This window comes from Eubalaena glacialis, chromosome 17 (genome assembly GCF_028564815.1).
Source record: "Eubalaena glacialis isolate mEubGla1 chromosome 17, mEubGla1.1.hap2.+ XY, whole genome shotgun sequence".
Lineage (NCBI taxonomy): Eukaryota > Metazoa > Chordata > Mammalia > Artiodactyla > Balaenidae > Eubalaena > Eubalaena glacialis.
In genome coordinates this window covers 48,890,043-48,914,311 of record NC_083732.1, presented here as the reverse complement: position 1 = coordinate 48,914,311, position 24,269 = coordinate 48,890,043, and the positions used below count along the sequence as shown (strand labels likewise).

The 24,269-nt window shown below is 42.2% G+C and overlaps 1 long non-coding RNA gene across 2 annotated transcripts in view; it reads left to right on the top strand.

Moving 5' to 3' along the window:
• The window catches only part of LOC133076968 (uncharacterized), a 64,491-nt gene that overhangs the window by 20,160 nt on the left and 20,062 nt on the right, over positions 1-24,269 (top strand). For both annotated transcript variants that reach the window (XR_009697653.1, XR_009697654.1), the window contains exon 3: positions 3,691-3,756. This is a non-coding gene — a long non-coding RNA (uncharacterized LOC133076968). The remainder of the gene's footprint in view (positions 1-3,690; positions 3,757-24,269) is intronic.

Genomic DNA, 24,269 nt, shown 5'->3' with positions numbered 1-24,269 from the left:
CAGCAATCCCACTACTGGGCATATACCCAGAGAAAACCATAATTCAAAAAGACACATGCACCCCAATGTTCATTGCAGCACTATTTACAATAGCCAGGTCATGGAAGCAACCTAAACACCCATTGACAGACGAATGGATAAAGAAGTTGTGGTACATATATACAATGGAATATTACTCAACCATGAAAAGGAACGAAATTGAGTCATTTGTTGAGACGTGGATGGATCTAGAGACTGTCATACAGAGTGAAGTAAGTCAGAAAGAGAAAAACAAATATCATATATTAACGCATGTATGTGGAACCTAGAAAAATGGTACAGATGAACCGGTTTGCAAGGCAGAAATAGAGACACAGATATAGAGAACAAACGTATGGACACCAAGGGGGGAAAGCCGCGGGGGTGGTGGTGGTGGTGGTGTGGTGAACTGGGAGATTGGGATTGACATGTGTACACTGATGTGTATAAAATTGATGACTAATAAGAACCTGCTGTATAAAAAAAAAGTAAATTAAAAAATTAAAAAAAAAAATTAATGGACCCAAGATTCAAGTTATAAGTAACAAATTTTGATGCCTTTTTATTTGCATTTATTGAGCCGTAAAGAGTTGTTTTGATTAATATTAATCTTTTAATGAGTTCTACAGAACTTCAGTACAATTTACATTTTAATACTTAATTTGTTTTTTAATAAAGAATCTGCATTTAGAGTTTTGCAGATCTGAGGTTTAGGTAAGAAGTTATTTTGTTTTTCTCATAGTTGTTTAAAAAACCAATTACTTATAATGATGCTTCTAATAGAGTTAAGTGTTGAAAACAATTGGCTTTTACTTTACTGTGAAGTTTAGATTTCCCGTGGTAAAACCATATGCTGGAAAGCATTAAGATACTTAGTTGCTCTTTTTACTTTTCTGGAAAATGTTCCAGGGACAACTGAGCAGATTGTTGTAAACTGTGTGTACTCAGTGGAGGACCATGAGTTCAGGGACCTGGGGACTGGTCATTCCCTCCACCTTGTTTGTTGACCAAATAAACTCACTTGTTTGTGATGGTCAGAGAATTGCTGTAAAGAGAGTCAATCCTTTTCTCCTTGTAAAAAAGCAAATACAGTTGATTGTCATTATTCGTAGTAGTTACATTCTGTAGAGTCACCACAAACACTGAATTAGCAAATACTGAACCAGGGCTCCTAGGGGAAATGCAGGGTTAGGTTGCTGCAAGCCCCTGGTCACATTTTCATCAACTGATCAATACATAACCTTATAGATATGTACTGTTGACACCTTACTGAGTATATACTGTTTATTAATTAATATTGAACTCACAGCCAACAGTACTAAAACTCATGCCTGAATGAAGTTCATCTAACACAGGTATGCATCAGTGCTTTGATTTTTTCTTTGCTCTGCACATGTCTGTGAATGGCTGCAAAAGCGCTGGTGAGGTACAAATAAATTACAGTGAGCTGGAAAATTTGAAAATACAGGATCTGCGCATAACGAGGAGCAAATGTATTCCACAGTAAGCTAACAAAGCAGGTTTTACCAGCAATGTAAAGTTTGATGTGAAGGGACTTTATTCACAAGTGTAAACTGAGCCTGTGCTCAGAGGAAGATGTATTTCATGTTGTCAAGGAGCTTGGAGTCCTGCTAGGAAGCTGGGCATGGAAACAGATGCTTGCCCCTCTGATGCCATCACAGAGCTGGGTCTGACACCTCAGGGCACACCTGAGGGAGCCGGGTTGATTCCTCACGATATGCTCCCTCATTGTCAACATCAACAGAGTGGTACATTTGTTACAGTCCATGAACCTACACTGACACATCACTAGCAACAAAAGTCCATAGTTTATATTCAGGTTCAATCTTGGTGAAGTATATTCTGTGGGTTTTGACAAATACATTGTGACATGCATCCTCCATTATAGCATCATACAGAGTAGTTTCATTGCCCTAAAAACCTCTCTGTTCCACCTGTTTATCCACCTCCCCCTAACCCCTGACAACCACTGATTTTTTTTTTACCGTCTCCATAGTTTTGCGTTTTTTAAAAAATGTCATATAATTGGAATCATACATTATGTAGCCTTTTCAGATGGGCTTCTTTCACTTAGTCATATGCATTTAAGGTTTCTCCACATCTGTTCATGGCTTTATTGCTCATTTCTTTTTAGCGCCGAATTGTCTGGACGTACCACGGTTTATTTATCCATTCACCTACTGAAGGACATCTTGGTTGCTTTCAAGTTTTGAAAATGATGAATAAAGCTGATATAAATACCTGGTGGGGCAGGTTTTCACGTGGACCTAAGTTTTCAACTCCTTTGGGTAAATACCTAGGAGTGTGATGCTGGATTGTATAGTAAGAGCATATGCTTAGTTTTGTAAGAAACTACCAAACTGTCTTCCACAGTGACTATACCTTCTTGCATTTCCACCAGCAGTGAGTGAGAATTCCTGTTGCTCTACATCCTCACCAGCTTTTGGTGTTGTCAGTGTTCTGGATTATCACCATTCTAATAGGTGTGTAGTGGTATCTCATTGTTTTAATTTGCATTTCCCTGATGACATATGGTGTGGAACATCTCTTCACGTGCTCATTTGCCATCTATATATATTCTTTGTTAAAGCCTTTGGCTCATCTTTTAGTTGAGTTTTTAATTTTCTTATTATTGAGTTCTAAGAGTTCTTTGTATATTTTGGATACCAGTCCTTTATCAAATATGTTTTTTGCAAATATTATCCCCCAGTCTGTGGCATGTCTTCTCATTCTCTTGAGCTTGCATCATCTTTTTAGCACAGTGTAGATGCTCAATGAATATTAATTAAACGAAAGAATTAGCTAATGACACCAGATGTCTGAAATTAAAACAGAAGCCTATGATTCTTTTCTAGGCGCTGGTTACATGTGGGTGTTCATTCTGTTCATTCATCAAGATGTATACATTTTTCTCTATGCAGGTTATAAACTTCAAAAGAAGTTATAAAAATGGAGTCCACATGAAAGTACAATCTGAAAGAAAAATGTCCAGATTATATGAAGTGTCTACCTTTCTGACAGGAAACTATCAATAGAATGTGGAAGTGATCTTAGAAATAACCTAGTCCAATTTTATAGATGACAAAACTTAATTACAAAGGGACAGTCTGACCTGTCACTTCAACTTGGGCCTTTCAGTAGGAGCAGAGTTCCAACAATAAGCCAACAGACGTAGAATCTAATAGACCTTCTCTTTGCACCTCCATTTCCTCATCTGAAAATGGTGATGATAATAACACACTGACCTCATAGGGTGGTCATGAGGATTAACTAAAAACAATGTGTGAGAAGCACTAAGCCTGCACCCGTGCCGAGTGTGTGCTCAGTAAATGCCGTGGCTAATGTCACTGCTGTTGTTACAGCCCCAAGCACAGGACTTTGCAAATAGCGTTTGTCTAATAAATACTGAGTTCCATTCTGTGTGGTTTTAGCATTGGTACCTAAGAACGAATAGGATGGCAACTGTTCAAAAAATTTAGAAAACCTGCTTTGAATCTAAAACAACTGCCAGCTACAAGAGTGTGTATTTGTAAATAAATGGATGGCATTACTTACAGGATCTTAAAATGTTAATATTTACACAATGAACGTTCAGCATTTACTTTGCATGCCAAGTCCCTGCCAGTCACTTTCCTGTTCATCCTCCCCCAGAAACCAGCCTTGCAGAAGACTGTCCAGTGGGGTGCGGGGGGCACCTTAGAGTCCCATAGCTCTAAGGTAAGTATCACATCTCTCCTCCCAGCCCTTGACCCCAAGGCTGCTTCTCTGGGTGAGATCCTGGGGTGGGTGTCGGGTACGCAGAAGCTTCAGAGCAGGCTCGGAGGGAAACTCAGCCCTGGGCTTATCTCTTGTGTCTATTGTTCCTGAAGGCATTGCATTTTTATATTTTTTAATAAGCGTTTACTAGTGTGAATTTGTTAAACCTAAACATTTAAAATATACCACATTAAAAAAAAAAAAAAAACTGTTTGGCCTTTTCTCATTTCTACCAAGAGCTTAAAAATCTGAAAGTGGCTTAGAGCCTCCCTCAGCCTCCCCACACCCTGTCACAACGCCAACAGCAGCATGATAATGATAAATGCAGTAGCAGCCAGCACTTACCGAGCAGGAGAGCAGAGGCACGGTGAAGAATGTGGGCTCTGGCACGTGACTACTCACTTTCAATACCATCCTCCTTCTGGCTGGTGACCTCGGACAAGTTCCTGCAGTTTTCACTTACATCAAACATGAGGCTATTAGTAACAATGTCTTCTTAATAAGGCATATGATCCTCACAACTGCCTTATTAAGAGCAGAGCCGGGCACCTAATAATCACACGATAAACAGTCAAATACATAGAGATAACTTTTTTTAACTTTAATGTGGTTTTCCTGGATGTATAACAACTCAGTGAGTTAGGTAGCATTATCATTCTCGTTTAATAGAGAATGACACTGAGGCTTAGAGACATTAGGTAACTTGCCTGTGGTCACATCACTAGTAAGTGGCAGAGAAAGTATTAAAACACAGGCCTTTCTGATGGTCATGTCCGTGTCTGTTACCATCCTGCCTTGCTGCATTATTTATAGTAGTGGGAAATTGAAAAACAACCTAAAAGCCCAATAAAAATGAATGGTTAAATAAACTATGGTACTTCTGCCTGATGAAATGTAGCCAATAAACACCACAGTTGTAAACTGGGCAGGCAGACTCCCAGCCCGCTTCTGGCACAGCAACACGCTGCGTCCTGTCATCACCAGGCTTGGGCGCCCAGTGGCTCTGACCACAGCGGTGAGTTCTAGCCTCTGAGACCTTCCCCGCTCTGACCCTCGTCTTGCTGAGGTTCTGAGAATAAAGCCCCCGAGGCCTGCTTCTCTCCATCCTGTTGTAGACAACCTCCGTTCTTTCCGAAATCTTCTCCATCCTTCCTCCTCCTCCAGGACGTCTCCCCAATGACCTCGGCCCAAGAGTATCTCTCCTTCTTCTGTTCTCTTTCAGCAGTTACTGGATGCATTTGCAATTTACTCTGGCACGAGTCTCATTTTCCCATCTCACCCAACCCCACACTAGAATGTAAGCCCTTGGAGGACAGGAATTGTGTCCTATTTTCTTGGCCCACTTCCAGGGCCTAATACAGTGTATTCAGTAAATACTATATAATAATAATAGCTAACATCCGTTAACAGCCTACGCTATACTCAGCCCTGTGCTAAGCATTCTACGTGCTTTCAGGAAGCCAAGACAAATAGAAGAGAACAGGAGAAGAGCCACACCTTTCCTTAACACCCACACCCTGCCAGAGAGGCCCACGAACAAACAAGGAACAACAGAGTCAAGCCAGTTCTGGGCTAAATGCAAAGCGTCTAAGGGGAGCTAAGACCTTGCCATGTCGCTTTAACTCCCTAACCCATGTTTGACCTCTCTTGGAAAATGAGTATAGTATTATACCCACCTCACGGGGTTCATTAAAGTTTTCTGTTTAGCCCAGGGCCAGGCACATATTAATCATTTAACAAACATTAGCAATATTTCTGGGGACATAGGGCAAGGGGCCCGATCAGGGCTGCAGGGCAGAGATAGGGACAGTGTGGGATGCCGCCATTTCTATAATCCCCACCTAACACCAGAAAGAGAACAGGACAGTGTCTAACCAGCGTCCCCAAAATGCAGGCTGATGGCACAAGAGGGCACCAACCACGGATAAGAGCCGCCGTATGTCCCCTCCTCCTCAGTGGTCCCGAGCAAGATACAGGACACACGATGACTGAGCAAGGGGGGGCCTTGGACCTTCCCCTGGAGCAGTGCCGATTGTTCTGAACCTCTGTGGTTGATTCCCTGGCCCCCCCAGCCTTTCTCACTGCCTCGGGGAGAGGTGGGCAGAGCAGCCTGAAGGCTCCTGGCTGTTCTAGGGTTTTACTGGGGCCGAATTGAGGCAGGACAAGTGGGGAGAGGATGAGGAATGGGAAACCTCACAGTTTTTTTTAAAATTTTTATTGGAGTATTTATAGTTGATTTACAATGTTGTGTTAGCTTCTGCTGTACAGCAAAGTGAATCAGTTATACATACACATATATCCAACTTTTTTAGATTCTTTCCCCATATAGGTCATTACAGAGTATTGACTAGAGTTCCTTGTGCTATACAGTAGGTCTTTATTAGTTATCTATTTTATTAATATATATAGTAGTGTGTATATGTCCATCCCAATCTCCCAATTTATCCCTCTCCCCCCACTTCCCCCTGGTTTGGTTGACCAAACACCCACTTCAGACTTACTCTCTTCCAGTACTAAGTACATAACTCATATTAACTCATTTCATCCTCCTGGCCATGTGCACGAGGCAGGGACTGTCATTTCTATTAATGTTCTTTGGAAGGGAAGGAGGAAACTGAGGCACCCAGTGGCTTGATAACGTGGCCCAGGTCATCAAGCTGGTGAGTGGTGTAGCAAGGATCTGAATCCATAGAGTGTGGCGCCAGAGCCTGTGTTCCCATCCACCAGGCCATAGGGGTGTGTGTGTGTGTGTGTGTGTGTGTGTGTGTGTGTGTGTGACAGAGAGAGAGAGAGAGAGAGAAGGAGAGGAGAGGCAGGTTGCGAGCCTGTCACCGGAGCACCTCACACAGTAGTGGCTGGGCAGGGTGACTTTCCAGCCCGGGGCCCTGCCACTGTGTCCCGCAGTGCCGGCTCCTGGAGCAGAGCAGGGCTCCCTCCCTCCCTCCCTCCCCTGCAACGTCCAACCCTTTGCCAGTCACTCTCCTTCCTATCCCCTCGCCTTGCCTTCGAGTTAGGGCTGCCCTGAGACTGAAAGCTCGCGTTAACACAAACTTCCCGTGATTTTCACCGTGAGACAGTATTTTTCAGAGGCCTCAATAACCTCAGGGCAGAAGGCAGGTCTGTGAAGTGGTTCCCACAACCATGGAGGTGCATCTAAGGCAGGACGGCAGCCCCAAGAAGGGCTCCTGCAATCTTAGCCCTGAGGATAAACCAGCCACGCTAAGAGCGTCTTTCCCAAGCCTTGGACCTCAGTTAATTATGAAGTGTTTTGCCAAAATGTAGTAGATTTGACCTGTTTTAGGTGTTGAGTCAGGACGGTAAGGAAACCAGAGAGCTGTGTCTGAGGTTTATTTGTGAGAAATGTTGGTTCCGTCTGGAGTTCAAGCTGACAGAGCTCAACAAATTTCCTGCTCGCAGCACCCTTCCAGGCCGGTTTCATAGCACGGAGTCCTCTCCTCTCATCACTGGGCCCAGCTGGTTTTCTCTGGTGGCTCTGTAATCTCCCTACGCTCTTTCTTAGAAGGAGCAGAGGGCCGATGGGATGGTAGATTTCAGGAGCAGAACTTGTGTTGACATCTTTTTACACAGCTTATCAGCAGGAGACAAATAAAATGTCCCGCTGATTTAGGAGGACGTGTCCTCCCCCCTCCCTGGGCAGCTGCTGAAAGACAGGTGCATGGTACGTGGTATGGAAGGGAACAGGAGGCTGTGCAGCTTTTGCCCACAGGCCTTCTCTGGTGGAGAAAACTGGTTTTATCTGTACACCTGATGTAAAGACCAAAAGCCTTGACCAACCCTCTGGCCAGTATAGTAAGAATTTGTCTGCCTACGTTTGTCTACCTTGTCTACCTACCTCTAATACCTACCTTAGAGCTAAATTCCGATCTATTTGCCCAATTCTTTCTTTTCAGCCCTTTCTCCTCCTAGGTCCCTACAAGAGCATAAAGGATCTTGTACCTGGTCCCCAGGCTAAAGGCAAACATCTTTCAAACTTTTTGGCCTGAGTACTCACTAGGGTCAGCAGAGAATATGCCCAGGGAGAGGGGAGACCTGGGGACACAGCAAGGATGCTTGGAATTCACCTGGCACGTCTCATCTCAGAAAGGGGAGAGGAAACCCAATTTACCATGAGCCAGAAAACCCAGTGTGGCTGCTCTTGTTTTAAGTTGAATCAGCCACTCCAAATATATTTAAAGTGTTTTTTAAAAAATTATGAAATAGTTCAGATATACAAAAAGGCAGAGATATTATTATAATGACTAGTGGTTTACCAACTATCCATCTTAAGAAGTAAGATATTACCAGGATGGTTGAAGCCCCTGGGTACCCTGTGTTCAGATCACATGCAATTCTCTCCACTCTGGAGGCAGCCCCTGAACTGGCTTTGCTGTTTACCATCCCATCTCATGTCCTTATACTTTTATTACATCGTTAAGAATCCCTACACAACACGTTTTGTGGTTTCACTTATTTAAAAATTTCTTTAAATGAGATTATTTGGTGTGCATCCTTCTGAGATCTGCTTCTACTACTAAACTTTTTAAAAAAGATGTCATGCTAATACATGAAGTTCTGGCTTACTTTATTCTATTGGTCTAGTGTATTCCATTGTATGACCGTATTACAATGTATTTGTTCATGTTTCTGTTGATGGACAATTAAGTGATTATGTTTTTGTTTGTTTGCTATGCCAGCCATTGCTTTGTGGTGGGCAGAGGTGCAAGAGTGTCTCGGATGTCTGCTGAGGACTAGAATCTCTGAGTCATAGAGTTTGACCATCTTGAGTTCCGTAAGATACTGCCAGAGGGACTGCAAAAGTGATTGGTACCAATGGGCACTCCCACCAACAGTGACGAGAGTTGGCACTTTTCACATTCTGTTGGGGAGTAAAAATAATGTCAAGATGAGAATTTGCACAGAATTCAGTTCAAGGTTTGTTTTCTGCTTCTCTGAGTCATTTGTCTGTAAGTTTGAAAGGAATTATCGAAAGACTCCTGGGGGCTCATCTAAAGGCTACAGTGTCTGGAGAGGGCAGGGCGAGAGGATGTACAAGGAAGCATGGAATCATCTAATCCCAGAGAAGGAAGGGCTCTAGGAGTAAATCTAGTCTTACCTTCCAGCTTAAGCCACACAGAAATCTATATGGAAGAGTCCCCTACAAAGCCTTTATTCATTCAGCACATGTTCTTTGAGCACCGACTAAATGACAGGCCCCGCGCTGGGTGTTGGGAAACATTGGTGAGCAAAACCCTCAAGACACTTATAGTTTAGTGACAGACTGTAGTGAAATACTCACAGTAATACAGCTGTGAGTGGGCATAGCGCCACCAACGGATGGAAACGGGGCTCTGACAGTATGTAGGGTGGGGTGGGGCTACCTTGCTTCCTGAAGGTGTGGAAGAATATTCTAGGCCCTGAGGTGAGAAGGAGCCTGGTGTGGTCAGCGCCGAATGAGAGGAGGTTGCCATGAGCTGAGGCTGGCAAGGCGTGTGGAGACCAGCCACACTCAGGGTTGTGGGCCTTGTTAAAGGTCTTGGCCTTTATCCAAAAATCAGTGGAAGCCACTGCAGTTTTTAAGCCAGAGAGTGACACAATCAGATTTGCATTTTACAAAGGTCCCTCATCTACAGTATGGAGAATCAACTGGACTGGGCATGAATGGATGTGGGAAGACTAGTTGGGAGGCTATTATAAATGGTTCCCAGTGAGGAATTAGAGGCCTGGACTACATGGTGGCAGAGGTAAAATCAAGCTGAAAACCCACTGGGTGTTAATTCTATGTCCAGAGACGTACATGCATCATCTGATTTAACTCACAGTGTGAGACCTATGAGATGAGTCCTACTGTCATCCCCATCAGGTAACTGATGAAACTGAAGCTTGGAGAGGTTAAGAAACTCACTCAAGTTGTTAACCTGTGGTTGAGGGTGGGAAAAAGAGGGGTGAAGGATGACCCAGCGAGCCCCCCAGACAGAATTTGAAAACTCCCAGGAAAAAAAAAAAAAACCAGGCTGAAAGGAAATAGGATGTAATCTATGAGCCTGGACCAGGAGCCTGGGCAATGTGATTTGAATCTCAAGTCTGTCACTTACCTTCTTTGTCTGGATGACATTCTTTGTCTCTTCTAACTCTAAGGCTCTAGGATGATTCTATGACTTTGGAAAAGTCATTCGATCTCTCAGCATGTCTGTTTTCTCCTCAGTAAAACAAGGCTAATACCTCTCAGCTGAGATGATACATATGCGAGTGTTGTAGACTTTAAAGAGATTTACAGATGTAAGTCATTACTAGAATGACTTCCAGATCCTCGGATGAGGGCAGTCCACTCATTCGGGGCAATTCTCCACGTCAGAATGGGTTTCTTCATCTTGATGTGTGTTGGTTCACAAACTGGCCTCTGTACACGAACAGCAAGGAGAGAGGAAAGACAGAGCAGACCGCTCCAGATTGCTAGGCGGCACGTTTAATAAACAAGGGAACGTACTTAGAAGGCTTGTCTCAGGCGGCTGCCAGATGAATAGATCTCTGCACCTGCCCACCAGAATCTTAAAGTTTATATAGAGGGCTTACTGGGCTCAGTCATGTATCCCATCCAGATGGCCTCAGCAAACCTTACTCTTTCAAGGCCATGTCCTTGGAACAGCTTCCACTGTGGAAATGGTGGGCAGAATGTACATTCCGAGGACAGGGGAGGGGGTGAGGAGCCTCTGATTACCTGGGTGCAGCTTGTGGGTCAACCAGTGGTCACATCCTCTCCATGACCTCCTCCAACAATCTGAGATCAACTTCTCATATCTTCTTCCTTCCACTCTGATCTAGCTGCTGTTGCATGTTAAACCTGACCACACCGCCCCTCACTCGTGACAGAGCTTCAAGCACTGGGGCAGCCACTCTGCCCCCGTTGGGCCGTCTCTTAACGCAGGACACCAGTCGCTCCTTTAAGAGCACCTCAGCTGGATTCTGCCCTTCGGCCCCTCTGGAGATTCTCTGGTTTTGAAGTGCCTGGGCTAAAATGTGGCCCTCAAAGACGAACACAAGACCCCTGCTGCTGTCTGACAAGCCCTAAGTATGGTGGACTCAGCTCCTACTTAGTCCCCACTCTCCACTGCTTCCCTTGCAGCATGCAGCAGTTCAGGTCACACACTACCAGGCTGGCAGAGGGCTCCGATGTGCATCTGAGGAACAAATTCATTTTCACATGACCTCCTCCTGCTTTCCCCAAAGGATGCATGCTACCCATTTTTACAAGATTTAAAGAAAATACAATGTATAAAATACAGGGCTTTTAAAATACGGGACCAGATGGCTTCACAGGTGAATTCTACCAAACAATTAGAGAAGAGTTAACATCTATCTTTCTGAAAATATTCCAAAAAATTGCAGGGGACTGAATACTTCCAAACTCATTCTATGAGGCCACCATCACCCTGATACCAAAAGCAGACAAAGATATCACAAAAAAAGATTAATAGCACTGATGAACAAAGACGCAAAAATCCTCAACAAAATACTAGCAAACTGAATCCAACAATACATTAAAAGGATCATACACCATGATCAAGTGGGATTTATCCCAGGGATGCAAGGATTTTTCAATATCTGCAAATCAATCAATGTGATACACCACATTAACAAACTGAAGAATAAAAACCATATGATCATCTCAATAGATGCAGAAAAAGCTTCTGATAAAATTCAACGTCCATTTATGATAAAAACTCTCCAGAAAGCAGGCATAGAGGAAACATACCTCAACATAATAAAGGCCATATACAACAAACCCACAGCTAACATCATACTCAATGGTGAAGAGCTGAAAGCATTTCCTCTAAGATCAGGAACAAAACAAGGACGTCCACTCTCACCAACTTTATTCAACATAGTTTTGGAAGTCCTAGCCACAGCAATCAGACAAGAAAAAGAACTAAAAGGGATCCAAATTGGAAAAAAACGAAGTAAAACTGTCACTGTTGGCAGATGACATGATACTATGTATAGAAAATCCTAAAGATGTCAGTAAAAAACTACTAGAGCTCATCAATGAATTCGGTAAAGTTGCATGATACAAAATTCATATACAGAAATCTGTTGCATTCCTATACACTAACAATGGAATATCAGAAAGAGAAATTAAGAAGGCAGTCCCATTTACCATCACATCAAAAAGGGTGAAATACCTGGGAATAAACCTACCTAAGGAGGCAAAAGGCCTGTACTCCGAAAACTGTAAGATGTTGATGAAAGAAATTGAAGATGACACAATCTTTCCACAAGATGGAAAGATATGCTGTGTTCTTGGATTGGAAGAATCAATATTGTTAAAAATACCATACTACCCAAGGCAATCTACAGATTCAGTGCAATCCCTATCAAAATAACCAGTGACATTTTTCACAGAACTATAACAAATAATTTTAAAGTTTGTATGGAAACACATAAGACCCTGTATAGCCAAAAAGAAAGAACAGAAAGAAGAACAGAGCTGGAGGAATCATGTTCCCTGACTTCAGACTATACTACAATGATAGAGTAATCAAAAGAGTATGATACGGGCACAAAAACAGACACATAGATCAATGGAACAGGATAGAGAGCCCAGAAATAAACCCATGCACTTATGGTCAATTAATCTACAACAAAGAAGGCAAGAATACACAATGGAGAAAAGACAGTCTCTTCAATAGGTGGTGCTGGGGAAACTGGACAGCTCCATGTAAAAGAATGAAATTAGAACATTATCTAACACCTTATACAAAAATAAACTCAAAATGGATTAAAGACCTAAATGTAAGACTGGATACTTTTAAAATTCCTAAAGGAAAACATAGGCAGAACTCTTATAGACATAAATCACAGCAATATTTTTTTGCACAGCAAAGGAAACCATAAACAAGACAAAAAGACAACCCTCAGAATGGGAGAAAATATTCGCAAATGAATCAATGGACAAAGGATTAATCTCCAAAATATATAAACAGCTCATGCAGCCCAATATTAAAGAAACAAACAACCCAATCCAAAAATGGGCAGAAGACCTAAATAGACATTTCTCCAAAGAAGACATACAGATGGCCAATAAGCATATGAAAAGCTGCTCAACATCACTAATTACTAGAGAGATGCAAATCAAAACTACAATGAGGTGTTACCTCACACCAGTTAGAATGGGCGTCATCAGAAAATCTACAAACAACAAATGCTGGAGAGGGTGTGGAGAAAAGGGAACCCTCTTGCACTGTTGGTGGGAATGTAAATTGATAAAGCCACTATGGAGAACAGTATTGAGGTTCCTTAAAAAACTAAAAATAGAATTACCATATGATCCAGCAATCCCACTACTGGGCATATACCCAGAGAAAACCATAATTCAAAAAGACACATGCACCCGAATGTTCATTGCAGCACTATTTACAATAGCCAGCTCATGGAAGCAACCTAAATGCCCATCGACAGACGAATGGATAAAGAAGTTGTGGTACATATATACAATGGAATATTACTCAGCCATAAAAAAGAACGAAATTGAGTCTTTTGTTGAGACGTGGATGGATCTAGAGACTGTCATACAGAGTAAAGTAAGTCAGAAAGAGAAAAACAAATATCGTATATTAACGCATATATGTGGAACCTAGAAAAATGGTACAGATGAACTGGTTTGCAGGGCAGAAGTTGAGACACAGATGTAGAGAAGAAATGTATGGACACCAAGGGGGGAAAAGCGTGGTGGGGTGGGGATAAGAAAAAACAAAAAAACAAAAAACCCCCAAACAAATCAGTTAAAAAATGGGCAGGTCCGCGAGCAGCAATGAAGACCCAGTGCAACCAAAAATAAATTAAAAAAAAAAAAAAAAAAATGGGCAGAAGGATTGAATGGACATTTTTCCAAAGAGGAAATGCAGATGGCCAACAGGCACATGAAAAGATGTTCAACATCACTGATCATCAGGGAAATGCAAATCGAAACCACAGTGAGATATCACCTGACCCTATCAGAATGGGGGGTCAAAAAGAACACAAATAACAAATGTTGGCAAGGATGTGGAGAAAAGGGAACCCTCATACACTGTTGGTGGGAATGTAAATTAGTGCAACCACTGTGGAGAACAATATGGAGGTTTCTCAAAAAACTAAAAATAGAACTACCAGTTTTCTAGTCATAGACCCAGCAATTCCACTCTTGGGTGTATATCTGAAAAAAACAAAAACAGTAATTCAAAAAGATGCATGCACCCCAGTGTTCACAGCAGCATCGTTTACAATTGCCAAGGTATGGAAGCAACCTAAGTGTCCATCAACAGATGAATGGATAAAGAAGATGTGAGATATATATATGTGTATACACACACACACACACATATACAATGGAATCCATTTGCAGCAACATGGATGGGCTTGGAGGGCATTATGCTAAGTGAAATAAGTCAGACAGAGAAAGACAAATACTGTATGATATCACGTACATGTGGAACCTAAAAAATATAGCAAACTAGTGAATAAAACAAAAAAGAAGCAGACTCACAGATATAGAGAACAAACTAGTCGTTACCAGTGCAAGAGGGGGAATATGGGGTGGGCGAGTGAGAGGTACAAACTATTGGGTGTAATATAGGCTACAAGGATGTATTGTACAACATGGGGAATATAGCCAATATTTTGTAATAACTATAAATGGAGTGTAACCTTTTAAAATTGTAATTTTTTTTTAATTTTTAACAATTTTTTAAAAATTTTACAAAGAGAAAAAAATGCAGAGCTTTTTAGATGATCCAAATAAGTCATAATGAAAGCATACAGGCAAACCTCATCCTTCCCCTCATTGCCAAAGTCATGTGGCTTAATTTCATTTTTCAAAATTTCTCATCATTTGTGAAAGAGGGTTTTATTTGAAATTTGAGAATAGAAAGGTAAATTTGGGTCAGGGCATAGGAATGAAGAATGATGGGAAAAGTTTCAGCTGACTTTTATGGATAGTGGAAAAAGTTCATTTAAAAAATGTGATGCTATTTTCCAATATCACCTCAAAAATGAGTTCCAATGTTTGGAACTTCAAACTTAATGCTGAGTCCTCAATAAAATGAATGTGTTGTCTAAGTCTAAAAATAAAAAGTGAGAGAACTCATTCTCTTGTTTCCATCAGAGAATTCCTTCTTTTCAACCTGAATTTGAGAAGGGAACATTTACGGCGTCCAAGTAGGTGGAAATACTTCAGATTTTTTTTTTTTTTTTTTTTTGGTCACTGATGCTTGCCACAAATCTACTAACTAGAAACCAAGATATTTGATTAAATTTTTGGCCAATGGAGTCCTTAGGTAGTTATAGAGGAGGTGTATATAAAACCAACTGTAGTAGGCAGTACTTCTCACTATAACATAAAACCCAGATACAAGTAATGAAAAATTCCCTTTTGCTTCATTTCCCAACATGCTGTCTTCACATTAGGAGATTTTGTTTGTGCTTTCTCTTCTCTGCTGGTAAGATTATGACATTTTCTCTTCCAGTCATTCAAGATTTAATAACTTTAAGTACAGTCAGTATGCCATTTCTGAGAGCAAAGGCTCCGTTTCATATGCTTCTGGCCTACTGAATAGACTTCTTGGAGGAGATGCCAAAAATGTGTGATGCTAACTCAGCTGAAATAAAACAACTGTCTCAGAAAAGTGAGCATAAACCAGTCCTTCTGGCCTTTGCAATTTAAGTTATATAGTCACTGCCTTTGAAATTGGGCTGGGGAAGGCTGTAGGCCTTGACCCTTCAAGGTGGTTTTCCCTGGACAGTCCCAGAAAGGGGCTCATCAGGGAGAGGCTGGATTTCAGATGACCCCAAAGCCAGGTGACCCCCACTTCACACAGGGCATATTCTCACCAATAAGTTGCGTATTGGGACTCAAGCTGCATTTACCCATAGAAACATCAGGACTAAATACCTAACTCATTAATTAATTAATCAATTCACTAAACACTTGCTGAGAATATATCATGGTCATCCTTTCAAAGCCCGTGATCCACAATGCATCTTATCTAGAACTGGAAGGGTTTTCAGAAGCTGTCCACACAGCTAATACTTGGCCAAGTCTCCCCAGGGGCCTAAGTGATATTTGAAGAAAGCTGCCGTGTTTCCCTTGTACCTTAGCTTTTTTAAGCTAAACATATAAAGGTAACCAACGTGACAGTGGTTTTCAGACCCTTTTCTCAGTAGGGACGTCAGTCCTGAAATATGGAGGTTGGACTTTATCATAAATGCCCTGTACTAGTGCAGAGATGCCTGACCTTTAGTGCCCCTTCTCCTGGGACTCTGCTCTAGGAAGGCAGCCTAGAAACATGTGGGATTTGACATCAGACCGTGGGATCACGTTCAGTTGGGCAACTCACACTTAGGGACACATTAAGAGCAAAATATCTGAGACGGCCCCCCAGTAGCTCTGATAATTACCCGTATCAAGGAGAATTCAAAATGTGATGATGGGAAAGGGAAGAAGGGAATAAACAGTTATTGGAAGTCTGCCATGTGCCAGGAATCATGCTAAACACTTTACGTACCTAACCTACTTTACTGTCACAGGGATCCTGGGAAGCAAGTATCATTTTAGTTCCTGTGGGTACCTGTTTTGAGAAGAGTCTGTCTGCAAGTAACAGACAAACTGACCAACAAAGACTTAAAAGATAGGGATCTATTTGAATTGCAACCTTATTTTGCAAGCTTGGAGGTGGGCAGCCCAGTGCTTGTTGGGAACCCTGTGAGGCGATTAGAGGAGGGTTTTTCCTCTTTCTGTTCAGCCATCCTTAGTGTATAGGCTTCATCCTCATGTTTGTCACCTTACGGTTACGGGGTGGCTTGCTGTCCCTCCAGGCATTGTGCCCAGGTTCTAGGGGAAAGAGGATAAAAGGCGAAGGGAGAAGTTCATGGCAGCCCAGGCTGTCCTTTAGAGACAAGCTTCTATCAGCTGTACTTGGTGGTTTCTCCTTACAGCTCATGGCCAGTATCAGATGGGAGAGTGGAAATGAAAAATTTTATCTGGGCACTTTTCAGCTCCAAACAAAATCAGGGTTTTATTGGTTAAAAAAAAAAAACAGGAAATGGATATGGGGTAAGCAGCAACAGTCTACTGCTCTGTGTTACAAATGAGAAATCAGGCCAAGAGACATGAAATAACTGTTCACGTCCACACAGCTGGAACATGGTTGAGCTGAGATTTGAAGGAGGCTCCTCCAGGTCTAAGCTCTCGCTCTTTCCATTGTGCCTCGTGGCCCTCGAACACAGCACAAATGGTTGTCCCTTTCTAACACTGTCAGGAAGCAGGTCTTTTCTTGCTTCAGGTCATTTTACAGATAGGGAAATGGAGGCACAGGGAGATTAAAAGATTTGCATAACAGAGGGTTTGAACCCAGGCAGTCACTATAAAGAGGAAATGTAGTAGTGGCAGCATTAGTCTGAAAACTTAATGTCTCTAAGTACCAGAGAGAGAGAGGGCAAGAAAGAGAGAGAGAGAGGGAGACCAGGAGAAAAGGAAAGAAATGTGAATTAACATATTAACATGAGCAGGAATGAGATAACAGACATGAAGAGGATTGATAGCAACTCTACCTGGGCCATGAGCTGCTTCTAGCCACGAGCCTACCAAGGGGGTGGGTGACGGGGGCAGTGACCTTGACACTCAACCTGGGACTTACAAGAAAGATTGATATAAGGATATCGACTGATATATTAAAAATATATGTGGTTAATTATTGAAACCCTGTGAATGGTTTCAAGTTCTTCAGATTGTGTGCATTAAGTTGAGTTTCCAAAGAAACTCATTTTTGGCTTTAACATTTTCAATGTATTGCCCCTTACAGATTTGGTTTAGAGCAGAAATACCAAAAGCTGAGGGGAGCCCACTGATCAATTTGTCCTCCAAAGTGGTGCCCATGCAGAGACAGATGACCTGATAACAACAGGTGTTTATTTGGTGAGAACTTAGTGATCAATGCTTCACATTTGTCATCTCATTTCCTCTTTACCCATCTCTGGGGAAAGATTTCTTGTTTTTCTCACTTTTCAAGTGAGAACGCTGAGGTTCAGTGAAGTGACTTGCCCCAAACATACATGTGTGCAAGGGGCAGGGCTGGGGCTGTGATCTGGGCCCCCCTGAACCCACCCCCAGCGGCCTGTCTGCGGGGAAATCGGGCGGGGACCAGTACATTTACTAGTAGATAAATCCCTAAATGCACTCGTGCAGCTGAATTTTTGAAGCTAAGTGAGGGATATTACATTCCTTTCTCCTCAATTATATTTTGTTAATTCAGCCCAACATTTTAGTCGGTCGAGATATTTTTAGACTAGCACACCAGTGCAATTCTGAGGATTAAGCTACTCTAATTCCATTGCACTTTCCTACCTCTGGCAGAGGGGGCATAACTTTATGTAAAATTAAAAGCCAATGAAAGTTAAAAAATCTTAAAAAAAAAAAAATTGTCAGTAAATCTGCTTTCTTCCAGTTGTTCACAAATGAAACATGCTGTGCTGGTTTCTGAAAACCAAGATGCCTGGAGAGAAATTTATGACTTCAAAACAAAATTTAGAGGTTGAGGGATTTAGCAGTTTGCAAGGAGCACAGAGCTAAGCCTGTGAGAAAGGCTGTTCAAAATGTCCTGACCTGAAGGGCCAGGGTCTTTTTCAAAAGTCCCCGAAGAGGCTCTTAGGCATCTGAAAGGGTGCAAATGGGGAGAGAGCATTTTGAAGACATCTTTCCACTGGGAACTGGCGCTGGCCAGATTGTGCATTTTCCCACACAAATGTGCTCACCCTTCTGTGAGCCAGGCATTTCCTGTGCACCGCGGGTTTTGTTATCCTTCCTTCTTCTTTTTTTCCTTCTCAGGGAATTATCCCAGATTTGTAGCCAGCCGTCTCTGCCATATTTTCTCTCAGAGCTTAGTCACACACACTCCCATATATGGGAATCCTTATCACATAGCTAACTCCCCAGCTAGGACATTTTATAGGAATTGTTTAGTGCATTGTGGGCTTTCTAAACTAAGTAATCCTCAGGATGAAATGGCAACAACAGGTGCAAGCATGGATATGTGTGTGTGTGTGTGTGTGTGTGTGTGTGTGTGTGTGTTTCAATAGCCTTTTTTGCTGCTGAAGCATATTTGACACATTTAAACTCAAGGTTTCATCCCCTTCAGTAGTTTTTGGATTGCAAAGTGAATTTTAAACTATTTAGAAAGGAATCTGCATTTATTGCCTAGGAGTAAAGTTGCAAGGCATGATGGGAGATTTTTTTCCCATAATAAAGGGTTTCAAATCCCCTCCACATTTGGACACTTTCTCTGCCTAGGCAGCAACAGCATACGGTTAGAAAGAATTACTCAGTCACAGGGTAGTCCAGCTTAAATAAACAGAAATAAAATGAGCGTCACAGAGTGGTCTTTTAGCAGATTTTCTTGCCTTGTGAGGAGTGCAGAAAGGCAAACATGAAATGCTATGGCTCTCATACAGTTATGCAATGAATTATGCTGTTCAGAGAATTTGCACATCTTTTTTCCCTTGGGCAACATAATTCCTCTTACCAGAAACCTGATATTCCAAAGGACAAGTCATTTGCTTGATAATACACAGCTAATAACACTCCCCATTCAAGAACTCCAATTGTTTTTGTTGTTCAAGTCCGAACTCCTTAGCACAGAATTTAAGGTTTAACAAACATTTAATAAGCATCTATACAGTCAGGTACCTGTGGTTAGGCACCATGAGGGGCAAAGGTGAATAAGAGTAGCTCTTGGAGAGCTGTAATATAAGGGAAGGAATCTGTCATCAAACAAATAATTAATTGCAGCAATATAAGTGTCTTAGCCAGCTCGGGTTGCTATAACAAAGTACCGTAGACTGGATGGCTTTATTTATTTTTTTTTTTAAATTATTTATTTATTATTTATGGCTGTGTTGGGTCTTCGTTTCTGTGCAAGGGCTTTCTCTAGTTGCGGCAAGTGGGGGCCACTCTTCATCGCGGTGCGCGGGCCTCTCATTATCGCGGCCTCTCTTGTTGCGGAGCACAGGCTCCAGACGCGCAGGCTCAGTAATTGTGGCTCACGGGCTTAGTTGCTCCGCGGCATATGGGATCTTCCTGGACCAGGGCTCGAACCCGTGTCCCCTGCATTGGCAGGCAGATTCTCAACCACTGCGCCACCAGGGAAGCCCTGGATGGCTTTATTGGTCACAGTTCTGGAGGCAGGGAAGTCCAAGATCAAGGTGCCAGCTGATTCAGGTCCTGGTGAAAGCCTGCTTGTTGGCTTGTAGACAGACAGACACACTTCTAGCTATGTGCTCACATGGCCTATGCCCTGTGCATGTGTGTGAAGAGAGATTGAGATCTCTCTCTTTCTCCTCTTAAAAGGGCACTAATCTCATCTTGAGGGTCCTACTTTCATGACTATCACCTCTTGTAGGACCCACCTCTAAATACCATCACTTTGGTGGTTAGGGCTTCATCAGATGAATTTTGCAGGCCACAAACATTCAGCCAATCACAATAAGCAAGTGAATGAGGAAGGATGACCTGGGATAGAGATTTGAAAACCCATCCTTCCCAATGGTCCCTCACTTGTTCCTGGGTCTATGAATAGCTTCCTTCCCGTTGATGCATCAGGGAAACAAAAGGTAGAACATCTTACATCACTTAGATAGGAGGACATGTGTGCACTTGTCTGTTAGACTTTCAACCACAAGGTTAAAAGAGGGGCAGAGCTGTGGGTGAGGCTGGGGAGAAGGGGGAGAGGAGGGGCTGGCAGGGAAGACCAACACAAGGTCATTGACAATGACCCTGGAAGGTACTTCCCAAATTTCCTTCAGCGAAGACGGTCTGTTTGTACATTTTAATCAACATTTTGGACACAGAATATATGCTTTTTTCTGAGATGTCTGAAATCTTGAGACTCTCTCCAAAGCCAGATCCCCAGGGCCAGGGGGATAGTTAATATATAAGTGAGATTGACCTCCCAGAGTGGTAAGAACTCTTTTCTATAGTCAGTGCCAGGTTCTGTGAGTCAGGGTTGCCTTCCTGCCTGTGTGCTGTTGGCCCGGGGAGGAGAGTATTTGCTTTGCTCCAGGAGTAACTGACTCCAGGCCCGTCCACATGTGCAGAGTCCTGAAGTGGGCAAGTGTCTGTGCTCGGGGTAAAGCAGACGGACCCAACAGTTTGGTGGCCAGTCTCTTGGTCTGGAGCCCAGCCCCACTAACGCCCTCCAGGTGCAATGACGCCAGCCTTTGGTGTGAGGACCCTTTGCCCATTGTGCTCCATAGGCTTGGAGAGTTTCAAAAACATTTTGAAATAGTTGGATCACCGCATACAATTTTTCTTGGAAGTAAAATGCTGAGAAATTGTACTGTTTGATCAAGTCAGAAGGACACAAGTTAGCTGTTTTCCTTGAAAGGCCCAGCGCTGTGTCCTCCATATCTCCTCTCTCCCCTTCTTCTCTCCCTTCCTTTCACTTTGATGGAACACCTGCCATGTGCTGGCACCGCCCTAAGCACAGAAGTACACACTGAGGCATGGCATGACACCTCTCCTCTTCGTTCTAGAAATATTTATCGTATGTGCCAGGCACTATGCTATGTTATGCATTAAACAGGAAACACAGATTCTGCATCATCGGTATATAGTCTAGTAGGACTGGTGTTGAATAAGCACTGAGGAGCATTGCAAGTGAAAAGAATAGGGTTCCGTGAAGGTGTATAACAGGGGGACTGAATTGCATTTAGGGGATCAAGCAGTTCATGTTCTAGAGCAGGAGCATGCAGAAAGTGTTTTAAAACATGCTTTTAAGTAAGTAAGCTCTGTTTTTTAGTTTACATTCCATCTTCCTAAAGTTGGCAATCAGATTAATACTAAAAAATCTATTTAATCAAGTTATTTTGATTACATGAGCCAAGCAACCAGTCTGATAAATGAATTAGTTGCCCAAGAGTTAGGCAGACTTAGTCTTGGAATGATTGGCCTTTTGAAATAGGTCTACTCAAGACTGATTTAAACTTCCTAAGCTCATGTAGCAGTGGTAGTTGGCAGAATTCTAAGGGGGGTCCCCAATCCCCACCCTCCCCTCCCCCAGTATCTACCTTCTCCTAGTTATTCAGTCAAACACTAAGCTAGGTACTCTTGCAAAGGGATTTTGCAGATGTTATTAAGGTGTCAAATCAGTTGACTTTAAGATCAGGAGATTATCCTGGGGCCAGGGCTGATCTAATCAGATGAACCCTTAAAAGGACCTGGGCTCTTCCTGGTGAAAAAGACTCCAAGAGTGAGACAGATTCAACACTGGCTGGCTTGAAGATGGAGGGGACCGTGTGGCAAAGGATGTGAGTGGCCTTTAGGAGCTGAGAGCAGCCACCAAAGAAATGGAGACCTCAGGTGTACACCACAAGGAACTGAATACTCTACAACCACATGACTTTGGAAGATGACCTTGAGCTACCAAGGAGAACAAAACCTTGTGGACACCTTTTAACCTTGTGAAATCCTGAGCAGAGAACCCAGTCATGCCGAGCACAGCCTTCTGACTTATAGCACTGTGAACTCACAGATGAGGGCTGTTTTAAGCCATTAAGTCTGTGATAACTTGCTGCATGGCAAGAAATAGAAAACCAGTGCAGCAGCTATGTTTCCCTGTTCAGCATCTTTTCCTTCAACTCCTAATAATATACTCAAATCTTACTGACAACAAAGACTGGGCAAATGACGAGGCAGACCATCATATTTCCTGCCTCTGGGCATGGTGATTGACTCAGGTGTTGGGCGGTGACCCAAGCTGTGCAGTCAGTGTCTTTACCTGACTAACCTGAAGAAGAGAGCTAATTTTCCTTTCTGGTCCTAAGCTGCAGAAATGTGAGCCCAGAGCTGTGCATAGCCATGTTCCTCACGATATGGTGAAAGTGGTCTAGCCCTTGGCACCCAAAGGGCATGGAGAGTCCTGACAGAGTTTGAGTCCCTGAATCCATTGTCCTTTGTCACCTGACCCACGTTCTTTCAGCGATTTGGTTACGTGAGCCAAGGCTCCCCCTTTCCAGTTAAGCTAAATCACGTTCAGCTTTTGTCATTGGCGGCCAGAGTCCTGAACAACACAGCTAGGAGTCAAGAACAATTAACTGGAAGATACCAGTTCTGCTTGTTAGACAATATCAAAGCATAGAAGTACCTCTTTGCATATAACCTGGGGTTTTGTTTTTTTTTTAATCAGTGCTGAAGGTCATCACATGATAGCAAAAATACTAAACGCTAGCTCAATCTTTGTATTATTAGCTACCTTAGATGTCATCTGGTTCAGGTCCCTCATTTTCTACATGCAGAAGCTCAGGCCCAGAGAGGAGCAGCTAATTAGGAAGTGAGTGGGTCATTCCAGAATCACTGGATAAAAATGACCCAGGTTGAATGAAAAATGATGCTGCTTGCATCTAGTTTTTCTCTTCTGCTTTCCATGGTTACTTGGCTAGTTCTGCCACCATTCCAGACTGTTTTCCTCAAGTTTTAAAAAATTGTGTCTAGTGAATGCTGTGACTCTCCAGATCCTTGTGGTTTAATTTCAAATGAAACCTTCCAGTCTCTGAAACTCTGATGATATCTCAGTTGATCAGGATGATTTTTACTTGATTCTACTAAGAAGGGTGTAAAACTGTATCTTCCGGTACAGGCTGTTAGAAGCTTAGCTCCAGCACAGCTTATCTTTGTGAAGATTGTATGGAGATAAATTCATAAATGATTATCTCCCTTGAGTACAAATATAAGTTGTTTCCATAGATACCTGTTCACAAAACTAATGAAACAAGTGTTTTCCAAAACCTGCTTGAATGACACCTCTGACATATGAACTTATTAACTTCTTATTTCACTTGACTGCTAGAGCTGGCAGGGGTCTAAGAGATCATTAGACCCAGCCTCCCATTGTTCAGACAAAGACAATGGGCTCCAGAGACGAGGAGGGTCTTGCTCAAGATCAGATTCTATTTTTAAAACATCAGTAAGCAGTCTGCAATGCCTTTAAAAGAGATGAATGGATAGAATTTTTTTTCTTTAAAACTTGCAATTTCTGCATATACACCAAAAAAGGAGCAAAAAATATAAAGATCATCCACCATTTGGATTTTACAGCAACTTGGGAAAGATTTGTTTCCAAAATTAAGAAAAATCTTAACAATAAGATATAATAAAATGACCTATTTGTTATAAATCTAAACATTGGGAGAGAAAGATTGCTTTTCATTATGAAAATTGATACCAATTTATTTTTAAGTACTTAGAAAATTTTAAACTGTAGAAAGAAATAAGCAGGAAAAATGATCATAATTTTCATTACTCAACAAAACCACACTTCAACATTTTCAGTGTTTTTTCTTTCAATCTTTTTTTTATATGTATAGGAAATTTAGGAGGATGACAGTCACAAATATTTTCCCATGTTATTACATCTTCTTTATAAATATCTACTAAGTGCATGTGAAATGTTTTT